Source organism: Corvus hawaiiensis, chromosome 2 (assembly GCF_020740725.1).
Source record: "Corvus hawaiiensis isolate bCorHaw1 chromosome 2, bCorHaw1.pri.cur, whole genome shotgun sequence".
In the NCBI taxonomy this organism is placed as follows: Eukaryota; Metazoa; Chordata; class Aves; order Passeriformes; family Corvidae; genus Corvus; species Corvus hawaiiensis.
In genome coordinates this window covers 107,144,950-107,166,521 of record NC_063214.1, presented here as the reverse complement: position 1 = coordinate 107,166,521, position 21,572 = coordinate 107,144,950, and the positions used below count along the sequence as shown (strand labels likewise).

General features: G+C 44.5%; 1 protein-coding gene across 2 annotated transcripts in view; it reads right to left on the bottom strand.

Annotated features, from left to right (window-relative positions):
• The window catches only part of RAI2 (retinoic acid induced 2), a 45,627-nt gene extending 29,587 nt beyond the window's left edge, over positions 1-16,040 (bottom strand). The window contains exons 1-2 of one of the 2 annotated variants that reach the window (XM_048287093.1): positions 15,924-16,040; positions 1,902-2,027 (exon numbers count right to left, since the gene is read on the bottom strand). The gene's annotated coding sequence lies outside the window, so the exon portion shown is untranslated. The remainder of the gene's footprint in view (positions 1-1,901; positions 2,028-15,923) is intronic. The other variant, XM_048287083.1, reaches the window with a different exon arrangement.
• Positions 16,041-21,572: the final 5,532 nt, after the last annotated feature.

Below are 21,572 nucleotides of genomic sequence, written 5' to 3'. Positions count from 1 at the left end.
TGCAAAGATTGAGTATATACACAAATGCATATATAGGCACATACACACATGCATAGGTAGGCATATATATATTTAAATTCAAAATACAAATCCATTAGGGAGGTACTTAAATCTGCTCATCGCTGCAGTAACTAATCATATCTGTGTGCTGTACTGTAGGTGGGAAAGTCAGAAGTTCATTGCATTAAATTCAGGCATTTTCCTTTTTTTAATGAAGCTGCCTTTTTGGTTTATTTCACAATAAGCACTCTTTAACCTTACTGCAAGACCTATCTGTAGAATACTCACTGCAATTTCAGACTCCTTTTTTATCCCTCCTCTTCAAGGTTTCCAACTAGGTTTCTCTGCAGGAGTCAAGTGCAGTTTTAATAAGGCAGATGAGGCAGGGCTTCTCAACTGCTTTTGATAGAGGTGAGGTGGCCAGCTCTTTATTGACTTTTTGCAGTACTGCAGCTACAGACCGTACAGACAATTTTGTTTTATGAGCATGTAGCAGGCAGGAAATGGGCCTGGAAATTTCCAGCCAGCAGTGTTTGTTGCACTGCTTGAAAAGCTGCACAATGTGCATGTAAAGGAAACTAAGGAGAGCCTTTTTCGTTGTTGTTGTTGTTGCTAAACCATCAGGCTGCAGTTGCTACACATACCTAGGAAAGCCTGCTCAGGAGCCATTTTAAGAATTAATACGTCTCAGGAAAAGGAAAGAAAACAACACTGGTTATTTTGTGCATATTAGAGAGTGCTGCATATCAAAGATCCTTTTATAAACACTTGGAAAAATCACAAGGGAGGTAACAAGCCACTGAATTATTTTACTGTCCTTTTCTTGTGCAGGCAGCCACAGCACATCCACACTGTATAGTGCACAGCTGCACTGACATACACACATCCTCACAAGGGGATGTGGAAAAAAGGAAGCAATCACGGGCTGGTATCATGTACTATTAAGGTTTTATTGATACCAGCATGGAGCAACTGCATCACTAATTAATGGATGCACACAAGCTACACACATCCTTCCAATCAAGTGGCAATAAACCCAGGTAGCTTTCTTCACCCTCATACATATATTACTTGAGCTGTTTACCTCGCTCCTTGTTTTTCTGGACTGCACATTGCCCTCTTCCCCCACCATCCCACATCTACACCAGCAAACACATCCTTGAATTCTGCTCTGACACTGGGGAGATGAACATCCATGGCCCTGTTCATGAGCTTCCCACATGGTGCCACTCTGGTTGTAACAGCAGACCTGGTTTGTAACAGCAGACAGGGTCCAAACTAGGCAGACAGGAGGTTTGGAACCCTCCCGCAGAGATGTCTCCACATATGCTGACACAAAAATAACCATTAAAATCAGGTTTGACATCTCTCTGTGCCTCTTCTACTCCCTGCCCAAGGAGGACAACATCCTCTTGCCCCAGGGGAGCACAGTGATGGTGAGCGGATCAAAGACAGCAAGAAGGTTTGGACACTTTGGTGATGGCAGCCTTAAAAAAGCTACAACAGACTTTATTCCCTACAAGAATGTACCCACACAGGCCTGCACACCCCAGCTTGCGCTCGGCTGCAGCAGCAGCAGCTGCAGACCCACCCCCATCAAGGACTGGCTGAGGGAACCAGGTCCCACCTCCTGCCGAAGCACTGCACCTGAGCATCCAGCACTGCTGCATGGTACTCAGCACGATTTCACATCTTTCAGCTAATTGCAAAGCTCTTGGGGATTCTGGAAATAAAGCTATACACACGCAGGCGTTCAAAAACCTTACAGCTACAATGTTCCTATCAGAGGATATACCCTTACTGCCTGCAAGACTTAACTATATGCTTAAATTCTACTGACTTCAGGGGGACATAAGGATTTGTTTAACTTTCATTATACCAGCCATTTGTTTTACAGTTACCTGGATAGTATGTCTTGCCTTTTCATGTACAGCACTGAGCTCCTTGCACAGTAGGGTATTACTTCTTACACATAAATGGAAGAGCAGGTACAAATTGAGGCAGAGGCTGCATTTTTATCTAGCCACCTGCAAAACATGGACAATGACGGGCAGATGATATTGCTGCACATTGCAATGCTATCTGAGTGATAATAAATTTTCACCTGTGACATAAGCATCAGTGGACAGCTACAACATAGTCCTTAAAGAAGAGTAAGGAAAAGACAATACCCTTAGCACAGAACATTTCCATACTGTGTTCCTCATTTTATTTTTAAAAATGCAGCTACAGGGAACAGACATCCTGTGAAATAACAGATGTTAGACTCTCACCACACATACATAGCTATAATTCAGGTGACCTTGCTGAATTAGAAAGCTAAACACAAGATAAATGTCCACTTTGTCTCCTCAATGCCTGTCTTGAGCAGGGAAGGGTTGTGCTGGTGTTGAGTTGTGTGTGCTTCCTCCCAGTTCCCCATCTGCAGTTCCCTAAAGTGTGTTCTTACAGCACTTCAGCTTGTTTTTCCAAATCAGATGCTGCTGACATCGTGAATCTTATGAATTTTCTTTGCTTACAGGGATTAGACACTGCTTCACTTTAACCCCCCAAGTTGGCAGAAGCTGGAGACTGGCCTGGACCTGCTGCTCTGAGTTTGTGCTCAGGGTCTACCCCCAGTAGGCAAGAGATGCTCAGGGCTTCTGGAGAGTCATATGCAATACATTGATTTAATCAAAATTACATGCCAGTCTCACTCTTTAAAGCAAAACTCAAACAGTCAAAGAATTAATGATTTCTTTAATTCTTAAGATCTTAAGATATTTTTTTTAATTCTTAAGATCTTAAGATCTGTATGTGTTCAAAATACTTTAAGAGAAAAAACAGACTGGCATTGTCTTTCGGTCTTTTGCTGGTGGCAAAGCAGATTATTCCTATCATGTTCTGCAGGGGTGCTGTCAAACGCTGTTTCAGGCTATGGGCCAAAACCTACCCCCAGCCCATGTGCTCAGTTCCCACTGGCATCAATGATATCTCCACCATGGACTGACAGTAGTAAATGGGCAGAGATGTGCTGGCTGCTCAAATGGCACGATCTATGTGCTGAATAATTCATTTTAGACTGTTGTACAGATGTCAAAATGTTATTGCTGATTTCTAGCCAGCAGAATGGGCATTTCTTCTCCTGATATGAGTGTGTCGCTGCCTGTAATGCCAGAAAAGATTTGGGGGATGTCTCAGCAAAGCCCATACATGGCATGCCTGTGAACATACAATTAAAACGATCATTTTAGGCCACCTTTCAGTCTCCTTATTAGGATTCTCCTGTGGATGCACTCACCCATTGCCTTGAAAGAAGTTTCAGAAAAGCAGCTCAAAACATAGCATGGTTACATAGGTTTGAGTGTAGTCTCCAACAATCACTTCAGCCCTTTGGATTTTTGCTAAAGTCCCATGGAAAAAGTCTAAGTACAAACAACTTAAGAGTCACAGATGAGTTTGGATAACAAAATAAATCCAAACAAACAAAAAAAAACCCCTTCCCCCCCGTAAATGGGAATAAATAGATACGTCCTACAGAGTTTGTCAGCCTGGCTGTGGAGAGAACTCTATGGTACAAGTCAAAGATCCTCCTCCCCTCCAAAATCAAGGAAGAGAAAAGGAGTTTTTCTATGTTTCTCCTTTCACTAAGCCAGGAACAGCCAATATGGTCTGCTCTGAGATTGTCCAGGTGCTGGCTTCCCCAGCCAGGCAACCAGGTGGGCTCCAGCTGCTGATGGACAGCAGCCACCTCCAGAGTGGGGTGGAAGTCCTGTGTGCAGGTAGGCTGGGGTGGCTGGGGGTGATGGGACAAGTAGAAGAAAAATGGGAAAGATCCAAGAAAGTCACAGGTTTTAAACTGAGATCAGAGACCAGGGATCTCTGACACAAACCAAACAAGCAAATGCACCCCATGCCAGCCCAGGAGTGTCAGATGTGTCAGCTAAAAAGTGTGATTTTCCATGCTCGTAGATGGGCTTTTTCTTGTCTGCAGGTCTGTGTGGAAACAGACCTAGGCTTAATGAGGTCTAATTTGTTTTAAATCCATAGGTTTCTTTTTAATAATTAACAATCCCCATCACTCAGCAAAGTCATTCCTTACCCCTGACTACTTGCTATTAGGAATGAAATTTACTGTGAAATACTGTTAAAAGGTGGAAAGCAAGCGACATAATTCAAGTTTTAATTAAAAAAAATATATATCACACAAAGCCGGAGCCATCAAAGGAATCATAACCGAATAAGCCAAAAAAAACCCCACCCCAACCCAGTGCCTACTCTTCCCAATTACCCACTTTACTCTTTTCATGCTATTTTAATTCTTCTAATTGACTTCTCTTACTGGATGCCCTATGCTTAGACCATACCTCAGTTTTTCACTCTGTGATTCCAGGAACTAGAGAACGTGTCGGCATCATTACCATGAGCATTACACACCCTCACACACAAGGGTCCAGGAACTACAATTAACACATTAAGAAATAATAACTGCCAAGGGAGCAACGGAAGATAAACAGCATGGAGCTGATGTAGCAAGAATTCTACTTGGGAAAGGGCTGTCTCTTGGGTAACGGGCAAGGGAGAGGAACTGAAGCACTGTGCAGAGCTGCCCATTTACCACAGAAAACCCCAAAACCAGTTGAGCTGTCCACACATTAATTGCTTGAAATTTAATTTCACTTAAAGTATTGCTGGCTTTAAACTAGATCTCGAAGGAATCTGAAGGCTCCTGTTCTCAATGAAATAACAATCATGTCTAAACTGGTGGATGTTTCTTCGTATTTGAAAGCCTGCCCTGAATTGCTGTGGGTTTGTCATTATCTTGTTCTCCTTTTTCAGTAGAAACAAGAAATACTTATTTCTTTTACACACACATTAAGATATATTTATTAAAAAATAATAAAAATACCTTTCTCCTGCTTGTCGATATCTATTTTTATGATTGCCTGGGATTTTTTTTTGTTTGGCTAGTTTGTTTGGGGTTTTTTAAAAAATATATTTAAATAATTGATTTATTTTCCCAATTTTCCCAAGGACTTTTAAGGAAAAAAAATTTAGATTCCAGAGTCTTTTATTTAAAGCTTCCAGTCTGAGAATGTTTTGTGTGAGTAGTCCTGCAGAAGCTGCATAACAAAAACCTGGAAGAGCATGCCAACCATTTGGATACCTATCTGTCCTCACCACTATAACCAACAGAAATCATGGAGCATGCTGCTCCTTTGGGCATCAGTCTTGCTTTAGCAGACCAGCCAAAGGCCTTAATACTTTTCACTGAGATTAGAAGCCGAAGGAACACGATGGCACAGGCAAGGTTCATGAAATGCTTTGTCTCGTGTCTCTCCCACCTTGGGGGCTGCACAGTCACAGAAAACCCAACAAAAATATTGCCATTAAAATAAAGCCTTTCCTACATTCACTCAAATTCCTGTGCAGGAAAAAGGAGGCAGAAGAGGCACAGACACAGAGGGCAGGATTAGCAGCCTTGCTCAAACCCACCTTTTGGGAGAGAAGGGCACGTCCCTCCCAGTGGGGGCTGCCTGTGACCCATGTGGTGCTCAGGCACCGGATTTCTGAGACAGCGTGATCCCCCCCGCTGCCCCCACGCACGGCTCATCAGTCAACTCAGACATTTCAGCAAATCACATGGCACTTTGTAAAAACATAATTGTTTTTATTTTCCAATTTTCCATGTTTTGTGTAGAGGGCTGCTGTGTTCAAGCGAAGTGAATAAAAGCATAAACAGCAAGCACCATCTGGAGAACATTCTTCCAGCATGCTGAGAAATAGCAGCCGCCTGTGCGCTACCTGCTATAAATAAATGTCATTAAAAAATGTCCAAAAAATTGTTTGTTCCTGTTTGATGGAACTGTAGCCAGTTAAAATTTTCCTTAATCCTGTCTTTAGGTACCCACCACCTTCACAGAAAAAAAAAAAAAAAGAGATGTAGATATTTGTCTCTCTTTCCTATGTTAATATGGATATTACTAACAGAGTAGCAACCCTACACGTTATTCTAATAACAGCAACAGAGGTTGCAACTTAAGCGTAACACGTTAACAAAGCACTGAAAATCCAAATGCTTTTTAAATTGTACCAGGTTCACAATAGGGAGATATCTCTCAGCCTGCTAGCAAGAGAACAGGCAAAATTATTCATTCTCCAAACTGATAGTGTATCAGTTTGGAGGGGAAAAAAAAATACCAGAAAGTCCATAATTTATTTTCAGTCTACACAAAGCCACATCTCCCTCTCTGCTGACAAAATACAGACCAAGCTGGCTGTGGGGTTGTGATGAGGCTCTGCGAAGGGTCAGAGTTCGCTGTGTTTGTTTAATCACTGCAATTAGAGCTATGCAAATAATGAAATTGTTTGCTATAGTGGCAAGGCTGGGAGAAAAAAATTAAAAATAAATATTTGGGTTGAGTGATTTAAAAACAATTTTGGTAAAATGAAAAAATAAAACTGTCTAGCTTGTTCTACTCAGATTCAACTTAGAATCCATTCAGTTTGAAATGAAAAATACATTTTCACACTGGAACAAAGCATATGAGCAATTGTCATTTTTTCCTTCTTTTGTTTTGTTTGTCAGACAAACATTTTCAGCACCCAGGAAGGGATGCTTAGGTGAGCTTGGTGCTTCTTGGGGAGGGAGGAGAACTGACCATCCCTTATCCCAGCCTCAGACATATATTGTGCTGTTGTGCTGGGGCTGAGTGCTGCATCTTTCTCCCTTGAGGAAGCTGCTGAGAGCCCTTCTCTTCCCCCATGCTCTGCTCTGGGCAGCCCCCTGCCTGGGGAGCCCAAGGGTGGCAGGTAGATGTGGCTGTGGAACAGCAGCACTGCCTTTTCTTGATTACACATGGCTCAGCCACAGCTGGCACTGGGTGGCTCTTCCCAGAGTGACACAGCCCTCATGGCCCACATGAGGTTGGGGTGCGCTTTGGGGTACAGCATGGGGCTGAGTGTCTGGAGACAGACACAGGACGTGGTCTGAAGCCTCCCTGATGAGCCACTAGCCATCAGCAGGAAGGATTTGACAAAATTTTGGTGGTTTTCTCCCTTGTTTTAAACCCCTGTTGTACTAGGAGATGTCACGGAGTGAGAGGAGTGAATCTGTCTTGTTCAACAGCATCCACAAAAACAGGCTGGGTCCCTTGCCTGAGAGAGTGGCTGACATTCCTGATGCACAGGGCACATCACCAGCATAGCCACCCATCATCACTTAAGGGCAAGAGTGGAAATTAAATGATGGACATAAATCAGATTCGGCCCTTCCCTTGAACTATACTGCTTTGTCCAAACCCAAAGTGTTTGTACATTGGTGTGGTCACAGAGCAGCTCTGATAAAGCCTTGCTTTTGGCTGGGACTGGCCACCACTCCCACTGGAAGCAAAGGCATAATTCCCACCATATTTTATTCTCTGCTTTCATTGGGACTCAATGTGCAAGGAACTGCATGAATAGGGATAAGGGTCCAGTCCCTTCCCTGATGAAATCATCATCTCAAACATAGCAAGGGGCAGGAAATGATAACGTGGTTACAGTTCTTATTAGCCATGTTTTCCTAATATTTATATTTTAGCTACTTTTATTTACAGAGTCCACTCACACTAGTTAAATTATATACTTTGGAAAAGAACACAAAGGCTGTATGGAAGTGAGTACACTGGACTACTGATTTTGTTAGGATAATAATGATGATTATCATGATTAATCAGCCTTGATGAATAAGATTTTGCCAGACCAGGTGTGGAGGGAAGGCAGGTGGTGGGAACATGGCTGTCTGTCCATGCATGAACACATGCATGCATGAGTATGGGGGGGGAGGGCTGCTCTTTGTTTTGTTTTTGCCTTTGGTCAAATTCAAACAATGTGCAGTAACAAGAAGTAAATGTCATTTTCCTCCCATCCATCTTAATTTGGCATCCATTTTAAAGCTTACCTTTGACCTTTTAAAATTTAATACACTTAAGCAGATATAAAAACACAAAGCTCCTGGAAAAATTAATCACAGCCATATCACGATGCTAGTCTAAAAATGTAACATCAGTTGTTTTCCTCTTTAGAGAAACATTTGTCCAATGCAGCAGCAGTAACTATGCTACAATTACCTATTATTTCCTTTTCAAACAAATAACCACATTAAATGCTATAGCAAAACCCTTTCAGCATAACCAGCACAACCTACTATGAATCTGTTTTGTTGAGTAACTGCCTAAAATGACAGAAAGGGTCCTGAAAAGGACCTTGAGAAGTCTCCTAACCCATCCCTCTGCCCCAGGCAGGGCCAGCTATATCTAAACCATTCTTGACAGGAAACCTTATTTAGATTTCCTTAAAGTAGCAGCCTTAAATAGAACTGGTAAAAATTGCACAAATCCAAAAATATAATATATATATATGTGTGTGAAAAAAAATTATATATGTGCATTATGTATACAAATAAGAAAATACAAAGAGACAACCCTGATCTAAATGGTAAGTATCCCTCTGCTGACCACTTCATACCCTCTAACCAAAGAGTTCAAAACAGGAAACTAATAAAAACACCTCCTTTTTAAAAATAAAAGGCTGCTCGATTGAGAACCCCACCTCCTTGGAAATGCAGGGGCACCTCTTCTCAAGAAAATCAGAATCATCAGGTCCCAAAATATTTGGGTCTTTATGCTTCAGGGCAAAGAGCTCCTCAGTTTCCCCAAAAACCAAATACAAAGTAAGAGAGTTGACCAGCCTTTGCAGTCACCAAAGTGAATCTAAGATGTCTGTAGCCTGTTTGTGATCAAGAGCACCCACCTTGTCTCCCAACAACCATTTCTGGTGGGAGGCTGTGCTAGGTCCCTCCCGGACAGTCACTGCACAGCTCCGGGGTTACATGCTATGAACATGGGCATCCACGGTACACTGCCTTATGCTGCTTCCACTTTCCTGTCTATAGCACTCATGGCATCCAGTGCTACCCCCATCAATTTAATACCCCCCTTCAGGATAGAGAAAGCTGTGGTGACAGCCAAAATGCATCCTAAAAGAGAAGTGATGATTTCATAGCTAAACACAGCTGTTACCCGAGCATCCGAAAAAAATCAGTTAGGAACTTAAACATCAAATCCAAACCAAAGGCAGATGCATGCCCTTGGTGAGCCGGAAAGTAAATTCCTTGCATCTGTTTTCTTCCACCTACCAACATTACTTTGGTTGTAGCACAACTGGAGTCTGGTCAAGCAGTTTTCTGCAAAATGAACACAAGCTTAGGCACAAGGGTGTGGGGAGATGTGAGATACTGAGCTTGGCACCACCAGGCCCATGAGAGAACGACACCCTTTCATGTATCCTGCACACACAATGCAACAGAGTTCCAGTGCAGAGCCAAGCTTCTTCTGTCACAGAAGCCTTGTGAAGCCACCCTAACCATACATGGCTTCTCCAGATGTGAAAAGGCAGGAGGTAACTCCATCCATCCCCCAGGGACCAGAGATGTATTAAAAGCATGTCACACTAGAACAGAAAGGCTCTTCTGTGTACTCCTTCTTCCAGGATCTGCTTATATGTTCCTACTTCCTTCTGACCTCTCCTCAGCATCCCACAGCCTGCAGAGCAAGCTTTGGCTATGTCCAAAGTCCTCTTCCCCCACCCTTCTGCAGGGCAAACCTCCTGGCTGAGAGCTGCCTCTGATCTCCAGTCCCATCACCAAGGCTGGAGATGAAGGCATCTATTATTCAGACAGTGATGCCTGACTTCTTGGTTAAGAAAATCCTGATTAAAAAACAATGTGTTGCCCTTCCTGTTTGCTTTGCAGTGGCCTTGTGTAGATCCAGCTCTACAGCAAGTGATCCATCATCAACAACCAGAAAGATGTGTATCATGCAAAATACACAAAAATACTTCACATTTCACTTTATTTTCTGTGTCTTCCATTCTCACTGCCCATCTATTTCAATGCTCCTCACTATCTTTTTTTTAACCTAAATATTACAGATATATATGGAACACCTAATAGTTTTCTTTTAACCAAGGACCATTTTGTGCAGTATTGTCACATAAGCTTCAAAGACAATCAAATTTAAAAGAAAATAAACACAATGAAGACACATTTCTCACTTTGTCACGCCTGACCTTTTGTTTCTTGATTTTTTTGCTTACATGAAACAGAATGTACATGTGCTGTTGTCACACCCTTTGTGATCAGTTTATTCATCTTATTCTGATAATCACAGACTAGAACTTCAGTAACACTCCTCTAGTTAATCAGTTTATTCACTAGGCACAGATGAATAACTGATGAGCTACAAAAAGTTGCTATTGTCTGAGTCAGTCACCAAGTAACTAACTTGGCCATTCAGGCAGGGAGAAGTTTTCCTCTCTGAAAGGTGACAAGTAGCTATGTAATGACTGCTATTATTTTCTCAATAAATTCAGAGAAAATAGGACATTGCAGCTAGAAAAACACAGAAAGAGAAATTAGCAGCTACTGTCATTAAGGATTCAGAGACTAAAAAAGAACAGTTGGTGCAATGCAGCTGGAGAGGCTTTTCGGAGTAAAGTGATTATTCTCTGGCCATTAACAAATTATTTTTTCCTGGAATGAAAGACCTGCACTCTTCCAAATAACCTGGCTTTGTTATGAGGAGCACACTGACTGCCAGGGCACGAGAGAACCATTGCCCTCTTGGCCCTCCTGGTGGCCACTACACTTCCACCTCTTTGTTTCCATGCCACAGGGAAAGTGCAGAATAATTAAAAGGTTGAAGCACATGCAGACATTGGAAGAGAGACTGGTTTTCAAAATTAGCCTGACCAAATGAATTTGGAGCTGCACCCAGAATGTTCAAGGACCTGCCCGCAGCAGCCACACTGAAGGTTAGTGAGTGAGGCGTCACAGCAAACTTCCCTTACCTCTCTTGAAAATCAGAGCTCATCCCCAACCATCGAAAGATAACATGATGATAAGACATTTACGCACACATTCAGTCAGGCCTGGGGCTTGTTCTGATATCTCTGTGCCTGCCATGGGGGAGGTGGGGGGACTCCAAACCCACACCCAGCTTGTTCTCCAAGTCAATGGCAGTTGCCTTCCTTCTGCTATAGCGGCTGCTCTCTGATCACTCTAAAGAGGGTGGGAGCAATGCAGGGACCTGGAAGCTACTAAGCGGAAGGACACCTTTTTTCTGAAGAGGGTGAAGGAAACAGGAGACCTCCCCCAGGCTCTTTGTTTAATTCTTGAGAACATTTAGCTGTCTGATGTCTTAAATAAGCATTTCCGAACAACTACATGCGCAAATTGACATCAGTGATGAGTGGTGTCCCTCAGAGGTCCATACTGGGACTGGTATCCTTTAATATCTTCATCAATGATACAAACAGTGGGATCAAGGGCACCCTTCACTCTTTGAGACCCCACCTGGAATACTGCATCCAGCTCTGGGGTCTTCAACACAGGAAAGACACGGACTTGTTGAAGCAGGTCGAGAGGAGGGCCATGAAGATGATCAGAGGGTTGGAGCACTTCTCCTGCGAGGACAGGCTGAGAGAGCTGGGGCTGCTCATCCTGGAGAAGAGAAGGCTCCAGGAAAACCTTACAGCATCTTCCAATACCTAATGAGGACCAACAGGACACACAGGGACAGACTACAGAGACAGATGTTTGAGCAGGGCCATAGCAATAGGACAAGGGGTAATGGTTTTAAACTAGGGTCAATTTAAATTGGACATAAAGAAGAATTTTTTTTACTGGGAGCATGGGGAGACACTGCAACAGGTTGCCCAGAGAGGTGGCAAATGTCCCATCCCTGGAAACATTCCAGGTCAGGTTGGACAGGGCTCTGAGCAACCTGATCTAGTTGAAGATGCCCCTGCTTACTGCAGGGGGGTTGGACTAGATGACCTGTAAGGTCCCATCTAACTCAACTATTCTATGATTCTATTAACTAGGAAATATAAAAGGATGCTGGAAACAGGTCCTGCTCAGAGGGATCCAGTCGCTCACAGACAAAGCCAGCAACTGAGTCTGGAGCTGCAGCTGCCACAAGGGTCCCCAGGACACCCAGCCATCCACAGAACTGGCAAAATCTTACAGATGTGACCCTGTAAACTCACCTCACCCATGTTACAGCACTGCTCTGTACACTAAAGGACAGCATGGACTGATCTGGGTGGGGGTGGGAAAAAAGGAAAGCCAGAACTACTAACAAGCAACATTAAATCACCCAGCTCCTCCACAGAGTGGCCTGTTTACAGAGTAGCTCAGTGCCCTGGGAGGGATGGGCAGTATTGCAAACCCAGGAAAGGAAATTCCCTTGGAGAACTGAGACAGGCTAACAAAGATCCCCACAGCCTAGGATACAGCCAACTCCTTTTTGAAATCTAGAGCCTGCTGGGAGGATTTAGGCCTACAGCTTTGAACATAAGATACGGAAAACTTTTTCATCCTGAAAACAGTCTGTGAAACTCAAGCAAAGCTGAGAAGTGTTTCACTGTATTGTTATTCTGTAGATGCTGTTTCTGGAGGCAGGACCCAGCACAGCCTGATCTCAAAGCCATCCGTGGCTAGCACCACACATCACCAACCATCTCCTTCCTCTCAAAATAAAATAAAATAAAAGCAAGTACCCCCATAAATCATTCATCCATCCCAGTTTCATAACAAGAATATTTGTCATCTCGCATTTTACATCCCTTTCTCTGGCTGCTTATTCTACAAAGCCACCATTTCAGCAGCCTGTGCATACAGACCAGCAAGCACACAGCACCACAACAGCTCCCACATCCCTATCCTCCTGCCTGCAGAGAGGATGGCCACCTCTCTTCCACAAACCCTCACCTACACTGCCATAGATTTTTCAGGGTATTTTTTAAAATATTTTTTTTTATCAGTAGCTCTGGGGCACCCATCAGAGGAACTCAGCTACTGTAATAATCATGTGATTTATGTAAAAGTAATTGGGGTTAAACTATCTGCCACATCAAACTCTTCACATTTGGCCCCATCTTTAGGACCTAGAAACATCTGAAATAAATAAAGCCATGTGTCATTTAACAGGGTCTGGGCTTAATTAGGATCATTCTGGATTTTATGGGAGAAGCCTTGTCCTGCAGGCTTTACATAGCTAGTCTATCACTTGCAAGGTTATCTGCTTTTTTTCTTCCTTTAGTACCTACATCAAAATATTTTTCCACACAGCTTTTCTTTTTCTTTTTTTTTTTTCATCCTCCAACCAGCCGGATGACAAGCACTCCTTATCTTTGGCTGTCTTCCATGCTAAAATAAGAATGCCGTTGTTACACTGAGGGAGCTGCACCCTTCCACCTCCGTTCCCTCCCGACCAGCATGCAGCTGCCTCGGCAGGAATGCCTGAGGTTCTGGTCATTTTTCTGTGATGTTGTTGCAATTTACCCTTTAGCTACAATTTGTATTTCTAAATCACACCAGGCCTCTCGTGCTACGGCTATTGTAGCCTCAAGTGACAGTCTCTGTCCTGAAGAGCTGGTGATCCTCAGCCCATCTCCACTACCACTGCTTCCCTGGCTTGATGTAGGCTTGCCAACACGAGGGCGAGCACGCAGCCAAGCACAGCTCGAATGATGTTGGGCGATTTGATTAGCAGCAGAGAATGACTGGATTAGAAGAGGGGTAGGATTAGAGATTGATGAGTTGCTGTGAGGCTGCTACATCTGTATGATTGGCTCCAGCAGCAGTATTTGAATGTCAAACTGTATCCCCTTGGAGCACAGAGGTACCACCTACATTGGGCTTCAGACTGCACAAGGGAGCTGGGGGAAAGCAAGGGGTTTGAGTTGGGGTCTAAACTGACAACCCTGTACAGATGAGACCTTGACAGGGCAGGCAGAGATGAGGAGAGAGGAGAGAGAGAAACATGAAATTATTTGCCCACAGCTACACTGGCAGTTTGTGTCAGAGGCAGAAACGGGAGCCAGATTTTTAAAAAAAAAATTAGTTCCTCATGCAGGAGATGAGCCAGACGCCTTTGTTACATCTAAATGCATTTTTTCCCCTGTAATTCATACTGCTGCAGGCTCTGCACAGTGAACTCAAACATCCTGAAGTTGTGGGGTGCTCAGTGTGACCTGCTCATTGCACATGCCATGCCCGCTACACGACCAGCTCCATCCTCCAGCCCATGCCTACAATGCAATCAGCGCACGTTGCAAAAGCTTATCACTTGTTTTTTTTTGGTAGGAAGTGATCAGGACCCTTCAAACCCCATCACTGAGGTGACTTCCAGTCTGCCAGATAGCTCTGGCTACTGGATAGCCTCCAGAATTTAATGTATACACAGGAACTCAGCATCACTCTCCAGTCAACTCAGTTATCCCCTCTTCAAATTTGTCTTCAATCATCTCTGAAGGTGAAAGAGACTTCAGCTTCTCCCTACTGGAGATCCTCACAGAAATACTATAAAGTTCATCAGAGATGCCAAGGACAAAATAGTGAGGATGCATTAATTGATCAGGCTGCTCTAGCAGAGTGGTGCAGGAAATCACACTGGCTATTAGTAGCCCCCTCTGCTAGTTACTGTAGTTACATGTGTTTAATTGGGGCCACTCACAAAGTCATGAAATGGAAGAAAAGGCTTTTCCAAATTTACATATTAAAAAAACAGAGGTGTGCTGATTTCTGTCCTATGGAGTGTTTCAGGCATAACATTAGTAATCAGTAGCGTATTTGCAAGGAATTCTTTACTTTGAATGCTAAGCCGATTTGTTAATGATAAATGACGTGGAAGGTTACTCAGAAAAAAGAAGAACATTTCCTCATCAAGTTTAAATGGAAAATACCTGAAGAATTAATGGGCAACCAGATACTCTTCCCTCTTTAACAATACATCCCCATTAGACAATATATATACTTTGAACCCCGCATTTAAATAATTTTTAAAAAAATACTTCTGATGGAGAACGGCACGCAAGAAAACTACCATCAACAACGGTAAATAAACCAAAGCCGAACCAATCTCTCAAAAAAGAGGTGTGTGTGGGGTGAAATGAGAGAATGAGAATAACTGCCCTGCAACTCCCGCCCAGGGCGCTTGCACCCTGCCGCATCTACCCGGAGGGATGCAGAACTTCTGGAACGCGACACTTCACCCTGGCACCCACCGCCACGTACGCCCGGAGCGCTGCGACGACGGCGCAGATGACCCACACCCCGCGACAGCCTCGTCCAGAAAAAGCCATTAAGGGAGACGCAGGTGACAGTCCATCCCCCTGGCAGACTTCGCCAGGAAGCCGGGCGACAGCGGGAGGAATTTCTGCCCCAACTTCGAAAGGGTAAATTCTCCTCCCGCTTCTCGCCTGTGCCCGGCTACGCGAGGGATCCCAAATCATCCCATTACCGCCCATCTTGAAATCCATCCTACATTTTTTTAATCTCCTTCCCCCAGAGCACGGACCGGGCGCTAAACGCCGCCGTGCCCCTGCCGTGTGTGTTTTGTCGCCCGTGGGGCAGGAGCCAGGAGCCGCGGGGGGCGATGCCTAGCCGCGGCACGCGCCGCTCCTCCCCGCGCACCCACGGCCGTGATTTTGGAGAAGTTGCGCAGGCAGGAGGAGGAGGAGGAGGAGGAGGAAGGGCGGGGGTGGGGTGGGTGGCTCTGCCCGTGCGGTCACGGTCTCTCCTCGTCCCCCTCCCCGCCGCGGTCCTTCCGCGCCCCCCCACCGCCGCAGCTCCACTGCCGGGACAACCCGCACAAAGCCGCCGCCGCCACCACCGGGATCTCGCTGCGCCCGCTCGGCGCCACCAGAAACAATAGTCACGGGCCGAAGCGGGGACCGCGGGGCCGCCGCCCTCCCCACGGTACCGCAGCGCCCGGCCGCTGGTGGGAAGAAGGCTGAGGGGGGGGGTGAGATTCCCGCAAAACGCCGCCGCCCCGGCCAACCTGTCACCGCTCCGCCCGCCCTGGGCTGTCGGTGCGCAGCCGCTCCGCGGCACCTACCTCCGGTGGAGGGTGCGGCAGCCCCTAGCTGGGCTCCATGGGGCCGCAGCCGCCGCCCGCTCTGTCAAGCGCGGCCGCCGCCGCCGGGGACGCGCCGCCCTGCCCTGCCCGGTACCGCGTCCCGCTCCCCCCGCGCCGGGCGGGCCGGGGCGGGCCGGGGCGGGGCGAGCTCCGGGGGCGGGGCCCGCCCAACCTGCACCACGCCCGCCAGCGCCGCCCCCCGCGCCCGACAGGGATGCGTGCGATAGGCAGCACCGGGCGTCCCGCGGAGCCACGCCAGGAACCGCCCGGACGCCCGGGAGGATGCTGCAGCAGGCAGCGTCATCCTTCTCCATAAATCTAGTGAAATTTTTGCTCCCTGCTTGCTTGAAGTTTTGACCTTGTCTCCTCTGCGTCTATCTCGGATTCTGGCTTCCTGTTTTTCTTTATTCCCCCTCCAGCTCTTTCCCCTTTTTAATTACTCCCCTTGCCCTCCCCCCCCGTCCGCCCCCCGTCCGCTCCCCGTCTTTTCCATCCTCGGTTTCCCTTGTCCCCCTTTTCCCATCAGACTGAATGTCCCAAGCCCCTTGACCTCAGACTCTGGGCTTTAAAACGGTTTTGTTAAGGGCAAAAGAGTTTTTTGTAGGTTTCATATCGCTATTAAGTGTCGCCAGCAGCTTATTGGAAGGTGTGGTGCATTAAACTAAATCCATGGCTAGTATTACATAATATGCCCTCAAATGTACATAAAAGATGATTGTAATTCCATCTGGATTTCTGTTGATATTAGCAAACCACTCAAGATTTCCTCTTGCGGTTTAATAGGATTTTCAAAACCTTTGACTGGTGCTGGATCAAACAGATTGTGATTTAAGAAAGAGTAAAGCACACACACTCACGACATCGTAGGAATTAGTGAAAGAAGAAAAAAAAACTTAGTAGGTCATGTGTCTAATCCATCTTCCAAAAGAGAGTAGGAATGTCCCCCATACAGTAATTTATGGGCATTTGTCTAGTTTTCTTTCAAATGCTTCAAATACGTGGCTTCCTCATTTGCCCATAGGAATTTAGGTCAAGCTGCCTGAGCGGGAATTTTGTGGCATCTTGGGATTTAAAATCCACTACTGTTATTCCAAGGTGGTTTGTTTTTGTTTTATTTTTTTCCCAGAGAGCACAACTGTACAGTTGCAGTTGGTCATTTATTTCTTGCCCATCATCGTGGAAGGATTTTGGCTGTTACTTTCCCCAGGTTGAGAGCCCAGGGACATGCACAGCTGAGAAAATGTCAACTTCATGCTCAGTGTAGCCAAAAGAGTGACTCAAATGTCAGGACTTGCTAGGAGAGCAATGAAGAGGAAAAGATTTTACACTGGAAAATGCGTGCTGGACCTGTGCTCTGAAAACTGCTGGAATTCTGGTCTCACCTTTTCAAAAAGGACATAGCAGAGCTGGAAAAGATTCGGAGGAGGCTAGTAATGATCCATGGCTTGAAAGGATTTTCTAGTTAGGTACACGCACATGGTCAAGAGGCACCAGAGGGGAGATGTGACAGAGGTTCCTCAAATCTCAAGCAGCATGGAGAGGGTGAGCAGGGACTGGTGACCCTGGCTTCCAGCACAAAAGGGAGAGGCCATTAAAAGAAGGTAACAGACCACCTGACTGTACAGAGGTGATTCTTTGAGCAAGCACAGCTGTGGAGCCCTTTGCCAGCTGACAGCAGGCAGTTGATGTCATTTTGGGGGGAGAATGACTGAATTAACCAGAGAGAAATCCACAGAGAGCAACCAAATCACAGCTTGCTCAGAAAGGTCCCTTCATGACAAATGGCTCATGGCTGGGCTTGCTCTTTTTTTGCCCTTTCCCCTCGGTGTACATTGATAGTCACTGGTCACCTGCCAGCAGTGAATACACCTCTCAGATTTAATGTCACACCTGTGTTAATTTTGTGCTGCTCACAGCTTTCCTAATGCCCTTGCTGCATAGATTTGAGTACTAAAAGGGATGAGTGGCTTTCAGTGGGAGAATGTCACTGCTCTACCAACATGCAGCATATCATGGAAGTTGGAATCATCAAAACCCACTGGAAAAACCATCATTATGCATTGAGTCATTGAAGAGAGAGAGCACTGGTTGCAAAGAAGATTCTGTCACTCTTCTAAAATGTGACAGAAATAATCAAATCTAGATGTGGCCTGGGGACAATGACCTTAATTTAAAATCAATCAAAAATCCCTCTCTCAATGGCAGCTGATTGCCCCGTTTGCTTTCAGACTGATACCCTCCCAGGCCTGCCATTGTCAGTGCTGTTACACAAGTGGGTAAGCATTGTGTTGTTTCCTTGTCTTCCCTCCTCCTCCATGTCTTTGAAGCTGAGATAGCACGGTCTCAAACATTTCTCCGTGTTTCTAGCAGAGGAATTTCTTCTGTGCATTAATTTCTAAATCTGTACGTGTATGCTGCAGTATGGCTGCTTCATCCATAGAGCTTCTCCAGAATCTGCCAGTTCAATATTGTATCTTGGTACAAAAACTAGCTCTGGTGAGGTGGGTTGCCACATAGGAGGCTAACTACAGCAAGAATGAAAATGAAGGAGCCCAAACTATGTATGTGAATGACCTTGGTCAAGTGACTCATGGTTGTAATCTTTTATGGGACTGACCCATAGACTGTTTGCATGCTGTTAGTGCAGGAAAATCTGTTCAGGTAGATTAGGATAGTCACCATTTGCCTGTGATGTTGCTCCACCTCCACCTGAAACTCAGCATGAATTCAGGTATGTGGGGCTCCTCAGCTCCCATACAAACTATCTTCTAATGTTGGGTGTCTAAGGTAACTGTAGAGAGGATCTGCATGAACCTGGTGTATTGTCTGTGCTGATAAACGTGGCATCTTTCCTTTTACCAAGCATGTGAAGCAGTCGGCAGTGTCATTCATCTCACCCTATCACTTGATCACATAGAAACTCTTTGATCCTGGGATAGTACTATACAGCAGCAAAATTAATACTGCCAGGTGTGATTGCTAACAGCAATCCAGGATGTGTTGCAAGCTTTAAATTCTGCATAAGCAGCCACACTACAAATGCTGGGTGGGGAGAACTGACAGATGAGGGCACACACACTGTCTGTTGGGAGCATTCAGAGCCCAGCAAGAGCGCTCATTGCACCTAAAATGGGGGTTCTGAGCAGATGCAAGATTCATAGTGACAGAAGTAATTTTCAGGTTTTCCTCTAATAATATATAGGCAGTAGTAAGCCTGTGGCAAGTCCAAATTGAGTACTGAGCAGCTTTTAAATTGTTTAAGGCATTATCTATTATAAGGAAGTTTATAAAGCTCCATCTCCATTATTTGAGTTTTCACAAGGTCATAATCCACTTGACCCTCGTGGTTTATTTCATCACTATTGTCCCTCAGAGGAATTATAACCTTTACCATTACCACTCGCTAAATATATCACGAGGTTTTAGTGATATTATCGTAAATCACCAAGCTCAGCTTTGTTGCCTGTAAATGTGACCGTAGTATGTACTGGTTTTTGATGTAGTGATTGGCAGCCTGATCTAGTTGTATTTCTTTAATTATTTTATAATGGGAGGAACCCATGCTAGCAGATATGAATGTGTATTTGATTTCCTTTAACATTTAAAAATTGCCTTTTTCTGAGCTCATCTGAACTTCAAGTGCGGGCTTTTTAGGCAAAGTTTCTGCAATCAAACATGGAAAATACAAACTCAAGGTTACTGAAATCAAGCACAGTGACTTCAAGAACAGCATTCTCACAATTTTTTCTCTTTTTAATTAAATGTATGAGCGTTCATGAGAAATCATATGTAATTTGATCATCCTGAAAGCATTTAGTGAGAAGAACAAAGATATCACAGGTAGGTGAGGTTCATTACTACATGGGTTTTTAAAAGGATAAGCTATAGGGAAGCTAGTGATAACCGAGAATTTTGGATAACAGTAATGCATGTAACTATGTTGCTTTTTACATTTCAATCTGTTTTCTAGCAGAAAGTTGGTCCCATGTCAGCCTCCCAAAAGTCTCAAAGAGAATTTTCCATAGCAAAGATGTGCTACTGAAGCCAATCTTCAGTTGCACTTAAAGCAAGGATCAGCTAGGATCAGAGGTCAGCCTCAAAATCATTTTGACAAGACATACCTTGTTAAGCAGTAATTGGGATCTAGTCTATCTGCTTCTGGCTCCAAGAAGGATTCACCAGTACTATAAATCAGGTTTACTTGCTGGGACTGCTGGGATCCAAAACTTCTTTGCAGCAGCACCTGCAGAAGTTGTTTATCTGTCTGACAGGATATTGTGGTGCAGGTCTGGGCATATAATACCACTTCTGGTGATGTATGGCAAAACACCTTGAACCAAAAATCTCTCATGTGATGAAACTGTGGAAATCTATCTTTGTGGAGGAGGAGGAGGAGTTATCTGTTTTTATTCTACAGACCCTTGCACTGTGGCAAATGGAAGAATAGGGGTGCACTTCAGCATCCCCCCCATCCACCAACTCACAGGCTTGTATATCTACAGTGTATTAATTTACATCTGAGTTAGTCACTCTTCAACCTTTATGGTCAGCTAGGAGGAATAAGCACTTTTAGGATGCAATTCATTTGACCTTTCTTAGACATCTACTTTAGGAAGAGATAAATCACTTCCCCAGGTGTCAGTGTTTCTCTGTTGACCACAAAAGGACCAGAGAGTGATTAGTTCAGAGGCAGGTGTCTATATTGCAGGCTGTCTGCAGGCAAGTAGGCAAATCCCAAACAGATTTTTCTACAAATCTCCTCTTAAAGTGGCTGTTGAATTGTTTTACAATGATTTTTATTTCTATATCATGAGTATATAAAATATTTTTTTCCTTCTTTTACACATTTTTATTTTTGAGAAGCATTACGTTAGCAGAGCCTGCAGGTTGTGTTGGCGTTGATTATGTTGGTGCTCTGTTCAGAATTGTTTTCAGCTAGCTACTGAGAAATTGGCAATTTTTGCACTATTTCACCTTGTGAGTTTCACCAAATATTTGTCTGATTTAATGTAAAGGTGGAAAAAGGGCACATTTTACACCAAGGAAATGAATACAGCATTAGAAATATCTCTCATTGCTGTATGTGACTAGAAAGCAAAGAAGAATACACACACTATTTTTTATTTGATCACAGGGCAAGATTTTAAATGCTATTAGTAATGAAAGATCCATGGCAGTAAGACTCACTGTACTGCAAATAAGCCCACTGAGCCTGTGTACAGTACATCTCAGAAAAGGCCCAAGGCTTAGATGTCTATCTCCATGTTCTTGTATTCCCAACAAGCAGTGAATAATGCATTAGTTTTGCTTCAAGCATCCTATTTTGAATATGCTTTAGCCAGAATTATTAGCTTTCATGTAGTGTATATTGTTAACAGAGGTCATGCTCTGCGCCCATCTAGTGCTGTCTCCAGAAGTGCCCTGGCACAGCACACAGAAAGGTTTTACTAGAAATTCTCATTGTCAGTTCTCACCATGAGGTCCCCTGAGATGTCCAAATTACAAGTACTCCAGATCCAGCTGGAGTCACTGAGAATGACCGTGCAAACACCACCTGTCTTTGGCTCGGCCTCAAAATATTTATAAAGCAGGAGGAGGGAAAGTTTTATATTGAAGTGACCTGGGAGG